This window comes from Girardinichthys multiradiatus, chromosome 24, assembly GCF_021462225.1.
Source record: "Girardinichthys multiradiatus isolate DD_20200921_A chromosome 24, DD_fGirMul_XY1, whole genome shotgun sequence".
Lineage (NCBI taxonomy): Eukaryota > Metazoa > Chordata > Actinopteri > Cyprinodontiformes > Goodeidae > Girardinichthys > Girardinichthys multiradiatus.
Genome location: NC_061816.1, coordinates 3470257 through 3482052, shown reverse-complemented (window position 1 = coordinate 3482052; position 11796 = coordinate 3470257). Strand labels below are relative to the sequence as shown.

At 34.5% G+C, this 11796-nt stretch overlaps 1 protein-coding gene across 1 annotated transcript in view; it reads right to left on the bottom strand.

The window, feature by feature from the left end:
- LOC124861406 (NACHT, LRR and PYD domains-containing protein 4-like) overlaps nucleotides 1-11796 on the bottom strand; it is a 328592-nt gene that overhangs the window by 274702 nt on the left and 42094 nt on the right. The window lies entirely within an intron of this gene.

Here is an 11796-nt window from a genome sequence, read left to right as displayed (position 1 = left end):
AGATTAAATTTACTAATCGGAGCTCGGATATTCCGACTTCCTATTTGATGAGAATTTGTGCCTCTCTGTGTTTTTTTTCTCTTTCATTTTATAATTTTATGTGTGCCTTAAACTTTTACAATCTGGTATTTCTTTTGTATATACATGCCACTCGTTTCTGTAGTCTGGAAATGAAGTTAAGTTAGTCTTGGAACCAATTTAGGCAATAATCAGCAGACCTTTAGACAACCATTCACAATGCAAGATCAGATAAAATATTATTTTAATAAAATAATGTTTTAAAGAATGATCTGCTGAATAAAACCAACTGGGTGACTAATTCTCAACGGTGTCTCATTAGCTGCCTTTATTTATTAAAATAATATTTAAATAAATATTATTAAGGAAATGGTAAAATATTTAAGGAAATATTTTGGAAAAGAGACAAATCTTTCTGGTATTTCTTTTGTATATACATGCCACTCGTTTCTGTAGAAATGTTCTTCTTTAGTTTTTAACGGCAGGTTGCATCCATCATTGTTGCACTACTGCCAGCTCTTGGATTTAACTCCTCATTATTTGTTTCCTCAAATTCTATTAATCAGACCAGTATTTTCCAAAATAAGAAATATCTTTCCCCTCCATCATTATTCAACTGATAAACCACATAATCAAATTTCAGGTCTCTATTACAACCTATTTCCACAATCAATAATCTTCTTAGACTCACATATTTCTCACAATTTATAAAAACATGTTCCATCATTTCTATAGAATTACACCAATTAGATAAACCAGTAAGATGTTTCCTCTTCTTAAAAAGAGTGCCAATCAACAAACTATGACCAGTTCTTATTCTATTTATAATTACATCCTCCCTCCTATTTAATCCTCTCATTCTTGTAACATCAACTGTATTTTGAATCCTATCTAAATGTCTCCCTTTTATCTCATTATCTCACCTCATTTTCCATAACTTCTTACTTTCTTTCCAAACTATACTTTTACCTTCAGATTTAAACAACTTGGTTGGCTTATCAATGTCTATTTTTTAACAGTCTCCTTAGCCAACCTATCTGCTCTTTCATTACCCAAAATACCTATATGATCATTAGTCCATATTATTACTATATTTTTGTTTGGTTCACATAATCTACGATGAATAAAAATAATCTCATAAAGTATGTTTTGTTGATTTCTTGTACTTCCCCTTTCTATGATTAATAATGCTGATATAGAATCACTACAAACTAATATTTTGCTTATACTGGTATCTTCTACCCATTCTAAAGCCAATAATATAGCACATAATTCTACTGCATATATACTCAAAAAATTAGATGTTTTTTTGAAATCTTAACCTTTAATTCAAGAATCACAATTGCTACACTAGTTGCTTCAGTTTTTGGATCTTTATCTGTATAAATTTGTAAATAATAATTGTACCTTTTCTCTACTCGATTATAAAAATCTTGACACATATCTGTAGTATTTCTTTCTTAATATTTGATAACGATCTTTCTACACTAATGCATTTCCATGTCCATGTAGGCCTTAAAAGCCACAAAACTGTTGGACTGAATTCTTTGTTATGTACTTTAAATGTTCTTGCTTTATCATTTCCAACCCATTAAAAACTAGTTTTTAGCTCCTTTCCTCTTTCCCAACAATTTTCTAACACTTTCTTAACTGGATGATTTTCATTATGCCTTTTCAAGCTTATTTAATAATTAACCATTAACAGTTGTCTTCTGATACATACAGGCATTTCTCCTGATTCTACTTGTAAATCACATATTTTTGTTGATTTAACTGCCCCTAAACAAATTATCAATGCTCTAGCTTGGATTATATAAAAATTTTTGTAATCTAGCTTTAGCCGCTGAACCGTATACCACACTCCCATAATCTTTAAAAAATCTTTAAAAATATCATGAATTATAATGGAGAATATTGTTGGACTTACCACACTTCTTTGAGGAATTCCAGTTTACATTTTACATGGCTGCGAAACATGCAATCCTATTTTAACTTGCATCTATCACATAACAAATCCCATAGCCAATTATACATATTTCTTCCTATTCCTACCTGATGTAATTTAATCATTAACCCTTCTCTCCATAGCATATCATATGCTTTTTCTACATCGATAAACACTACAACAACAGTTTCCTTATTAACCTTGGTTTTCCTAATATCATCTTCTAATCATAAAATAGGATCCATTGCTCCTCTTCCTATACGAAAACAACTCTGATAAGGTGCAATTACATTTGTTGACTCCAAATGTTGCATTAATCTCTCATTCATCATCTTTTCCATCAATTTATATATATTAGAAGTTAAAGCAATTGGTCTGTAGTTCCCAGGATTACTATGTAATATGTAGTTACTATGTAGGATTACTATGATCTTTTCCCAGGTTTCTTTATAGGGATGATAATTGCTACTTTTTATATCTCCCTGGTATCTCTCCAAATCTTAATAAATAGTATCAATAATTTATCTAACACTTCATCACTCAAATGTCTTAACATAATAAGACACATGGCATCTTTTCCTAGTCCTATTCCTAGTTCTACCCAAAGCTCGTTTCAATTCTTCAATAGAGAAGGAACAGTTCATAAAATCTTCAGTGGTTTTCTCTTTTCTTCTTAAAGCTTCAACATTTCTACCTTTAGTTTTCTCCCTTCCCTGTATTTCTTCATCTGATACATTTTTCCCACTATGTACTTCCACAAAAGTTCTAGCTAAAATGTCATCCTTTTCCCTATCAGATACTGCTACTAAATTATTTTGATTGAGTATTGGATAATTCCACTCTCATCCATCTCCCCCCATTTTCTTGATCATTCCCCAAACTTCTCCTATTTGTGTGTTGCTACCAGCTGTGTCACAGAAATCTCTCCAACAGGTCCTTTTTGCTCCTCTTATTGTACTTCTTACTTCAGCCTGCGTTTTTTTTAATATTCAATTAAATGTTGAAAATTATGAGACCTTCAAACCAATTTAAATGCTCTATTTATTTCTCTTACTACCATTTTACACTCATCAATCCACCACAGGACTTACGTTTTCCTATTTTTCCCTGATGTCTTTGGAATAGACTAGCAGCTGTTAAAATGCTTTGACTAATCTCTCAACTAATTTTTTCATTACTCCAATCCTTTGGAACATTTAAAATCTTCTTTTCACATAGATTATTAAATTTTCCCCAGTTTGCTTTCCCAAATACCAACTTTCCTCCAACAATTTCAGGAATCTGTATCTGACCCATCCTGATTTTAATTCAATTCAATTCAATTCAGTTTTATTTATATAGCGCCAATTCACATGTTGTCTCAAGGCACTTCACAACAGTCAGGTACATACATTCCAATTAATCCTAACCATTGAATAGTGCAGTCGGAGTTAGCTTTTTATTCAAATTGGATAAAAAGCTTTTCTATCTAAGGAAACCCAGCATCCAGTCAGTGACTTGCAGCATTCACTCCTCCCGGATGAGCATGTAGAGACAGTGGACAGTCACTGGCGTTGACTTTGCAGCAATCCCTCATACTGAGCATGCATGTAGCGACAGTGGAGAGGAAAAGCTCCCTTTTAACAGGAAGAAACCTCCAGCAGAACCAGGCTCAGTGTGAGCGGCCATCTGCCACGACCGACTGGGGGATTGAGAGAACAGAGCAGAGACACAAAGAGAACAAAGAAACATTGATCCAGGAGTACTTTCTACGGGAAGGAAAAGTAAATGTTAATGGATGTAGCTCCTTTAGTCGATTCACCTAGAAAGAAAGAACAGATAAACTCTGAGCCAGTTTTCAAGGTTAGAGTTTGCAAGAGCACATAGAGTTAGTCACAATAGAAGCTCAGCCAGTAGCCATGTCTAGGAGAGAAAAAGGGTTAAACACTAAAAGACAGGGCTATGTGGGTCATCGATAGAGGGTGAGCATTAAGTTGTTGCCAGCAGAAGTTCGGACGATTCCCCTCTCCAGAAAGGTGTCACAGGCAGACACAGAGTCAGGCCAGGTGTAGCTTCTAGGAAGAGAATAGAGAGAGAACATAAAGTTAAAAACTGAAATAACAGCAAATAATGCAAAATTGTAGAGTAGTGTGAGAACATAGCGAAGAGGGTGAAAGTGGTCGTTATGTCCTCCAGCAGCCTAAGCCTAAAGCAGCATAATTACACAGATAGTTTCAGTTCAAATTATTTAGTTAAACAGCGATTATTTACAACAATGTCGTCTCAAGGAACCCCACAAAGGGTCCCACTGATGGTCATTGTTATACTAAAAACCACAAGGATTGGGATACCTCTCTCTGTCAGACTGATTATAACCATTGGAAAAGAGAAGGGGTCATACAGGTAGCAGAAATGGAGGGTGTGGCTAAACCTGACTCCCCCTTACTCCAACCAACAGGGAGGGAGCCCTGATAAACTAAGCCACTCTAACTATAAGCTTTATCAAAAAGGAAAGTTTTAAGCCTAGCCTTAAAAGTAGAGAGGGTGTCTGCCTCACGGACTAAAACTGGGAGCTGGTTCCACAGGAGAGGAGTCTGATAACTAAAGGATCTGCCTCCCATTCTACTTCTAGAGACTCTAGGAACCACCAGTAAACCTGCAGTCTGAGAACGAAGTTCTCTGTTAGGAACATATGGACCAATCAGATCTCTGATGTATGATGGAGCTAGATCATTAAGGGCTTTATATGTGAGGAGGAGAATTTTAAATTCTATTCTGGATTTAACAGGGAGCCAATGAAGGGAAGCTAAAATAGGAGAAATATGATCTCTCTTTTTAATTTTCATCAGAACTCTTGCTGCAGCATTTTGAATCAGCTGAAGGCTTTTAACTGCATTTTGTGGACATCCTGATAGTAACGAATTACAATAGTCCAGTCTTGAAGTAACAAATGCATGGACTAGTTTTTCACTGACTATAATATAATGATCACTACCAAATGACTTATTTCTACCTTACCACTCTCTTAGTGGTGCTAAACTACTAGAAACAAATGTTGAATCTAAGACAGATTAATTACCTGAATTAATATCAATTCTTGTCGTCTCTCCATTATTTAAACATACAAGATTTTTACCATCCAAACATTCTTCCATTATTTTACCATTACAATCTATTTCCTCACGCCCTCATAACGAACGATGTGCATTAAATTTTCCACACCAAATAATATTACCTTTCATATCTGTCCGAGCTACCGCACCTTGTTGGCAGTCAGACGTCTCGTTGCTCCTCCGGTCCTTGGTCCCCAGAAGCAATCACACACTCTAAAGTCTCTTAAATGAACGACTCTCAAACAGTTTCTAACTTTTAGCTCCTTTAATCTAAATTTAGGCAGAGGAGTGATTACAGAGATCAGTGCTGAGGCTCCCATCTCAGACCGTCGCCGTCTGTTAGAAGATGACCAAGAGCCTCAATAGAAGGTCACATACAGTTTTTATATCTGGTACTCCAATGCAATAGATGTTCCTTCCCTCAGTGTTTATCAGTAGACTATGTGTCACCATTGTGGTGTTTATCTGATAGGTTGTGTAGTGGCTTTCTAATCAAACCAGTTATACCGGCTGCTCCACTATCAAACCCAGTGCCGCAGCCACAAGTCGTTCATGACAAACCTTGGGCCATTCATCCTTGTACTGTGTGTTGATGAGCATTTCTATCCTATTCTAACAAAAGGGAAACATTAGAACTTATATTTTATTTCACTATGGTATAAATGGGAAAAACAGCTGTGAGCATATTAATAATGGTTATTCCTAACATGCTGATATATCCCACAGATCTGTGGACCTCATCTTTTTGGTGTTGCTCAGAAATCAAAAAGCTTTTGAAGGAAATACAGTACTGGGCAAACGTTTTAGGCAGGTGTGACAAAATGCTGTAAACAAAGAATGCTTTCGGAAATATAAATAATAATTGTTTATTTGCATCAATTTAAAAAATACTAAGTGAGCCAAACCAAATACACAGCTAATGTCATTAAGAACTATCTTCAGAGTGAAGAAGAACAAGACTTACTGGAAGTGATGGTATGGCCCCACAGAGCCCTGATCTCAACATCATCCAGTGTGTCTGGGATTACATGAAGAGACAGAAGGATGTGAGGAAGCCAACATCTACAGAAGATCTGTGGTTAGTTCTCCAAGATGTTTGGAATAAGTTACCAGCTGTGTTCCTTCAAAAACTGTGCAAATGTACCTAGAAGAATTTATGCTGTTTTGAAGTCAAAGGGTGGTCACACCAAATATGGATTTGATTTAGATTTCTCTTTTGTTCATTCATTTCATTTTGTTGATTGATGAAAATAAATGATTAACACAATTTTTTAAAGCATTCTTTGTTTACAGCAATTTTTCACACCTGCCTAAAACTTTTGCTCATTACTGTATTTACTGATGTTAGGATGTTAGTTTATTAATAGCTGTTTTTCGCATTTATACTATAGTGAAATAAAATATAAGTTCTAATGTTTCCCTTTTGTTACAGTTGGATAAGAATGCTCATAGACATACAGTACAAGGATAAATGGCCCAAGGTTTGTCATAAATGATCTGAGGCTGCGGCACTGGGTTTGATGGTGGAGCAGCTGGTATAACTGGGTTGATTAGAAACCTACAGCACACTTAGATTAAGTATGGACACCCTGATTTATCCTGAATAAGGTGGGTAATGTATTTGTATGATATTTGAACATTTTACGCCCCTAAATATGATCAGAAATTGTGAGAATTAATCACTAATCCATTGTTATTTTCACAAATGCCACTTTTCTAGACTAAAATCTCCCTTTATTGCAGTCTACAAGGATTCTGACTTAAATGTAAATGATATCCAAACCTGTTGGAACAAGAAAGCAGGTAGAACTAGAAATATTTGTGTTTCCTTGGTAGTTTGTTCTAATGTTCAAATGTTTTTCAATCTTTGGGGCCTCCTGGCTCATTGCTCGACGTTTTAATTGTTACCTTGTCTCAACACAATTCATCAGTATTTTGAAATATTCACTTTGAAACATCGTGTTTGTAAACAACTGTATAAACACACGTGCAACAGTAATACATAATAACAACAATACATTTATTTCCGGTTCCGCTGGCCCCGCCCCCTCTTCCCAAACACGTGGATCTCTTCGAGTTATTCACCCTTTGTTCCCTGTTCGTCAGCAGCCCAGAAGCGGGAGTGTTGATAAAGCTGTAAGAGAGCTGCAGCAGCAGCAGTTGATGAACTCTGGAAAGAAGTCCAGCAGCTTGAGGAACATCTGGTCAAAGAAACTGGAGGGAAGCAGGAGCTCAAACAGCGGCAGGACGCAGCAGAGGAAGAGACACCAGATGATGGATGATGTTTTCCAGCCCAGATTAGGTTTGGATGTTTCCTTCTTCATGCCAACTGTGTGGATGGTAGTTAAAGTTTAGGAGCCGTTTTCAGTCTGCTGGTGGATTATTCCTCTGAATTAGAACTCGTTGTTAGGATAGTGAAACATCAGCAGGAGCTTCTGGAGCCCAGCTCAGAAATATTAGAGTTTGAAACGACAGAGGATCATCTAACTGCGGTGAAGTGAGCCGACGATCGCTGACGGTAGAAATCAGATGCGTCCATCCATGGTGTATTACGGTAGAGGAGCGGTATGGGAGCCGCTGGAAGCACAAAGATCTGTTTGTTGGGAATGATTACAGCTGCAGGAGTTTTGGACAAACATCCCATGTTGTTTCACTTTTAATGTTTGAGGAAGATGTTTAATGCTACTTATATGATAAGTAAAATATAGTTGATCAATAAATGAATAAAGTTAAGGAACATATGTTAAAATAGCAATGTTATATTACGAGACAGTCATTCATCTGGTAACCTAAAAATTAATTAATTGTGACTAAATAAAATAAAAACTAAAAACAGCCACATTAGCAGTCTGGACTTTGAAAACACTCATCCTTTCATGTTTGGTATTACATTACCGCTATCTCCTGGGTGGCGTTGTCTCTGCAATCTGAATGGAGATAATACATTCAAAGTATCTTCTAACACCCTTCCTCATTTTGCAAAGATAATTTGTAGGTGTCTATTTCTTTCATGTCCTAAGTAGTGCTAATAATAACCATCATTGATATAAAAGTGTTACTTAATAATTAAAGCTACAACTAATCATAAAATAGCATAGATATGATGGGTTCTGTTGCATTTCCCTCAAAAACTGTCCACTAATGTCGCTTGATGCTTATTTTACGCATACTAAGAACTGTTTAGGGAACAATTTGCTGCAATCTAGTGGTTGATTTATGCTCAATTATGCATCCTTTTTCTTATCAGTACTAAATGGCAAAATGTGTTTATTTCTGGTGTCTGTGCTGTATTCAAATTAACAATCTCTACTTTTATTTTTTATTTAAAGGTTTATTCCAAGCCAGTACAAAAACGCATATATTACAAAAATAAAATAGGTATGGTGTACTACAGAATACAAAAATAATAACAATAATAGTAGCAATAATAATAATACAAGAATGACTTGGAAAAGAGTGGGATGAAGAAAAACGTATTTAATCCCACCCCTTGTTCACATTCCTTAAGAAATTACATGATTGCTGCTATTTACAGTTCAATAACTAAATCTTCACTGTCATGCTATAAGCATAGCATATTACATCAGTAACAATATACATAAATAAAAGAATCAACATATTCAATATATAGCTATTATAACCACAATATACCTTACAGGTCCAGTCAGACCCCCCTGCCAACAACATCTATATTTATTACTGACTTAATTTGTTGATATCCATCCATGATTTTAGTTTAAGTAGTTCATTATTTATATTGTACACTAAATCACTATAACTATCACTAAAGTAAAATATATTGGTGTCATCCACAGACAGAATTAAGTTTAATAACTCAGATACGTTAAATATATCATTAATATATAAATGAAACAACATTGGACCCAATACAGATCCCTGTGGGACCCCACAAGCAATGCCCAAATACCCTGATTCAAACTCACCCATCCACACATACTGTTGTTTCTTCATTAAATGGCTTTGAAGCCACTCCCCTAATGCCATATCTTTCCTGTTTTTTGAGTAATATTTTATGTTTCAGAGTATTACAGGCGTTTTTTTTTTTAAGTCAATAAATATTCCCACTGCATATTTCTTCCTATCTAAACTATTTGTAATCTCTTCTTCAACATCGATTATGGCAATCGATGTTGACCTTGGTGACCTAAACCCATACTGACATTCATTAATTATATTATGTTTTTCTATACATTTCTCTAATCTATTATTGAAGAGTTTTTCTAAGATTTTACAAAACAGAGGGAGCAGAGAGACAGGTCTATAGTTAGTGAAGATGTGTTTGTTGCCATTCTTGTATGGTGATATTACTTTTAGGTAAGGTAAGTTTATTTTAAGACATTCAAAGCGCTGTACATGAGGAAGAACAATTACAATACAATCATACAGAAAACAAAAACAGAAGGCATTAATAACCTTTTGGGTTGTACTGGTAAGAGCTGGTTCTTAACCAATCTTTCGAAAGAGGTGATTATATCATTAAGTCCTCTATGTAAGCCAAAGCATCTTGTGCTGAAGGAAAAATATCCTTGGGTTCGCTGGTATAATGCAGTTGTAGTCCTTTAGTTTGTGGTCTTTAGCAATTTTCATTTTACTTGAAATAGTTCCTGTTTGAAAAAATAGATTACATATTTATGTTAATAATGTCATATCTATATCATAACAATCAGATGATTTGTTCTTAAAATTATTAACAATATCTATTACTTCAGTTACTCCAGGCAAAAAAAATCGTCTTTGAATTTATTTCTATGGATGAATTATCCAATGTATTATTGCTTATACACTTCGGGATTTTATCTGCCAAGTCTGGCCCAGCATTTACAAAAAATTATTGAAACTATCTACAATTTCATTCATATTATAGCTATCACTGTTCTTATCTATAAAGTAGTCTGGATATGTATTATTTTTTGTATTCCCTTTTATAACAGTATTGAGTATTCCCCAGACCCTCTTAGTGTTATTCTTATTATTGTTTAAAAGATTGGTGTAATATAATTTCTTACTAGTTCTTATAATATCAGTCAATTTGTTTATATATATTCTATATCTAAGTTCAGATTTGTCATTCTGTAATCGGGTGGATTGTCTATATAAAGTATTTTTTCTTACAAGCATTTTGTAAACCCTTAGTTAACCATTGACATTTTATAAATGTGTTGTTTTTACTAAATTGACGAATTGGACAATTTTGATTGTATGCTGAACTAAAAATATCTAAGAATTTATCAAAAGCACAATCCACCTCTTTCTCTATACAGTATTCCAGTCTTGTCCTGTTAAGTCATAACAAAGTGAGTTAATTGCATCTTCAGTTCTGACTCGTTTAGCTATGGGGTTTTTGGGGAGATTTATGGTAATTACAGTTATCATCATATAATGTAAAGACAGGTAGATGGTCAGTTATACAACAGATTATTAGGCCACTGACATCTGTAGACTCCATGTTAGTTGTAAAAATGTTGTGAATGAGGGTAGCACTGGGTGATGTAATTCTACTGGGTTTTGTAGTAGTTGGATATAGACTCATACTGTACATCTTATTGATATAGTCATCAGTTGTTTTATGTTTATTTGGATTAATCAAATCAATATTATAATCTCCACAGATTAATATTTTTTGTTACCTATTCTTGAAAATGTTTTTTCCACCCACTCTGTAAATAATTCCAAACTGGAGCCCAGTGACCTATATGAACAACTCACCATAATATTTTTCTGTTTTTCTCTGAGTATTTCTATTGTTATGCATTCTAATACACAATTTATTGTTAATGTCATATTTTCAAATACTTTAAATCTGTATTTTTATGAACATATATAGCAACTCCTCCACCTGTTTTATTTGATCTATTTTTATAATTCAAATCATAACCATCTAACTCAAAATGAATTTAATTATCTTCATTAAACCATGTCTCTGATATTGCTATAATACTAAATGGCTGCACAAATTGTTGTAAATATTCTTTGATAGTATTAAAGTTTGTGACATGCTTCCACTGTTAAAATGAATAATTGAGAATTTCTGCTCTGATTTAACAGAATTATTATATTCCTCTTCAGTGTAGTAGCTGTAATCATTATTGTTAGATGATAAAAACATGTTATCAGGGTCCAGTTCATCATGTCGAATGCACTGTGTTCAGTGCACCAATCGATTTCAGTTCCCATAGAACTGAAATCCTTGTAGTCCAGGATGAAATATGACTGGTTGCCATCGTCAACGGACACCTTTTTCCTCATTAATGTATGACATTTCTAATTGTTTTGTTTTGTTACACCAGACATTAGTGAATTTATTTATTTAATTTACTTTCAGTTAATGCTTCTATTTTGATAAGCAGCATTTATACTACCATAGCTATACTTGTCTAAGTCTTTGAGTTCTTCAACAATCATAACTCTAGTTCCGTCTTTGGGTCATATCATCGCCTTACAATTTCTGGTCCATGTTGCTGTGATTTTGTTTTGTTTCTTAAGAATACGTGCTTGTTTGGCAATTTCTGTGTTCATTTATGTATACCTCAGTACCCTTACGTTTTTTTGCCTGTTTAAGTAGCTCAGTTTTATGCCTCCTGTTCTATAACCTGACAATTACAACAGGTCTTGCATTCTCATCCTTTTTGGAAGAGGGTGACGGGCTTCGGTGTAACTACTCTGGATGGCCATGTTCCTACTCTCAAAAAACTTTATAATTTGCTGTTCTAGTGTTTCTAG